At 43.9% G+C, this 2,164-nt stretch overlaps 1 long non-coding RNA gene and 2 other non-coding genes across 3 annotated transcripts; all 3 read left to right on the forward strand.

The window, feature by feature from the left end:
* Window positions 1–9: 9 nt before the first annotated feature.
* LOC113409403 lies at window positions 10–1,492 on the forward strand. Its single transcript, XR_003370525.1, has 2 exons — window positions 10–482; window positions 1,296–1,492. It is a non-coding gene; the product is annotated as an uncharacterized LOC113409403 (long non-coding RNA).
* LOC113409405 lies at window positions 53–130 on the forward strand. Its single transcript, XR_003370527.1, has one exon. It is a non-coding gene; the product is annotated as a small nucleolar RNA SNORD126 (small nucleolar RNA).
* Window positions 898–1,045, forward strand: LOC113409404. The gene has a single exon (XR_003370526.1). It is a non-coding gene; the product is annotated as a small nucleolar RNA SNORA79 (small nucleolar RNA).
* Window positions 1,493–2,164: the final 672 nt, after the last annotated feature.

Raw genomic sequence — 2,164 nt, forward strand, 5'->3', positions numbered from 1 at the left:
GTGGTTTGTGTGTGGGAGGGGCAACCACATTGCCACTTTTAGGACTAGGAGGGGTCTGCTGTGATGAACCGCATGTTCAGTCCGTGTTTCACCTGATCTACCCTGATTACACACATGCCCTGAGCAGACTAATGAAACAAACACCTGCAGCTGAAGTCTGATTTGGGGGAAAACTGATGTTCTAATGGTTTCCAATGCAACCATATGTAAAGTCCCAGACAGTGAGGGGAATAAGTAGCAGATCCAGGGGACCTCTTCAGAAACATGGATCCGGTTTCTATGCAAATGAAGGAGGGACAGAGATACAAGGAAATGAGTTTTCCCTGTAGCTGGTAGCGTGCTCTTTTTAAAAAAAAAAAAAAAAAAAAAAGTCATTACCTGGAAATAATTCCTCTTTGCTTCTGTAGGTGCAAGAACTCTGAAGACAAGATTGGCTGGTTTCGCTTCTCCCTCACCCTGGATCCCTTATAGGAATCACAGATGTAAGTGCTGCAGGAAGTTCGTATCCATCCAGTTTCTTAGTGTGGTCCCAAATTGGTACCCCCAGCCAATGTCGCCATCGGAGGAGGTATGGGACAAAAATAGGGTACTATGGCAGACATAGTTTGCCAGCAGTTAACAAATGTCTGGCATAGGGTACATCATGCATTCCTCATTCAGTGACAAACAGTCTCTGAACTGATCTTCCAAACATTGCCAGGCTGCCTTTCAGTGCCTGAAGCTGCAGGTGCTTTCAGAAAGCCATATCTTTCTGCACATATGAACGGGGACTCCCTGCTGCAGAACTTTACTGGGGTAACTGCTTAGTAAAGGTTTGCTATTTGGGGAAATTCACAGGGTGTTCTTTCTAGGGAATCCTCTTGCTCTCAGAGCTGTTCATTTAAGGGAGAGTGGCCGCGATGACCGTTCCTCTTGCTGCCACAAGCCATGGGCAGTGGGATTTTGTGTCATCGCAGATTAAGCTTGGCCTTTCTTCACTCAGGGTGCTTTTGGATGGGTTTGGCCGTCCGTTAGCACCTTCTGAATTTTGCGGGGTCAGACACTCAAAGAGGCAGAAGGGGACTGGACTCTGGGGACAGAAATGGGGTTTAAAAACAACCTGCTCTGTAAACTTTAGGCAGTGGGCTATAGTAACCAGATAGTAATTTTTCAATGTGAGCTGAAAGATTGCCTGCACTGAGGCACTAGGAGCTATGCTGGCCTCAGCTGGGAGGAGTTAGCTTCACTGCACCAACTAGGTTTCCAAGACGCAACTGTGTGCTGCATTCTGCATCTTTGAACCTTTATCTTTACAGGGATGATTTGAGATGAGCCTTAAAGGAAAGGAAAATGTATCTTTCTCTCCACCAGCATCAACTGTAAGAGAGAATTTGGGGCCTGAAGATTAAAAGATTTGCCCTGTCTCCAATCTGCATTACAAGGACTCTTTGAAGTTATGTCCAGGAAAGGCTATACTAAAAACAGGATAAATAATAAAACTAGATTGAATGGATGTGTAAAAGTTGGGTGTTTTTTGTACAAAAGGGCAGTGGTAGAACAGGGGGAAATGGCGCTTTCTCAACTCTAATCCACTGGTCTGAATTCAGCCCAGGTCAGTAGTGGCTGTAGTTGGGATTTTCACAGGAGATTTAAGGGAGTTAGATGCCATGCTGCTTTAGGCTTCTTTGAAAATCCCATCTTTAATCCATTGCAATTTTCAGTTGCCCTTTCTGTGAAATGAGTTAGGGCTTGATCTCATGTCTGAGATACAATATCTGTCCAGGTATTTTTAAAACTCCTAGTCACTAGTATCGATGGACTTGTACAAAACTGAGGATCAGGATGGTTAACTAACATTGATCTATTTACTGCTGTGTCCAAAATTACTTTCCACTCTTCCGTGAATTGACTCCACCATGTCCACTATCTGTTTTCTACTACCAACACCATTTAGGTTAGGCTGAGATTTTTCAGATGCACTCAGGATTTGGACACCCAGTTCCCATTTAAAAAAATAATGGGAATTTAACAGGCAAATCTCATAGATTTGAAAATCTTAACCTAAATGTATTTAAACCATGTCTCCCCGACCCTACAGGTGCACACTCACTCCTCTGACACCAGCTCAGACCTTTATTTCGTGCTTCGAATGTTGGCATCCTCTATCATCCTGTTTTCTCTTCAC

Source organism: Terrapene carolina, unplaced genomic scaffold (assembly GCF_002925995.2).
Source record: "Terrapene carolina triunguis isolate 2854851 unplaced genomic scaffold, T_m_triunguis-2.0 Scaffold33035, whole genome shotgun sequence".
Taxonomy (NCBI): domain Eukaryota; kingdom Metazoa; phylum Chordata; order Testudines; family Emydidae; genus Terrapene; species Terrapene triunguis.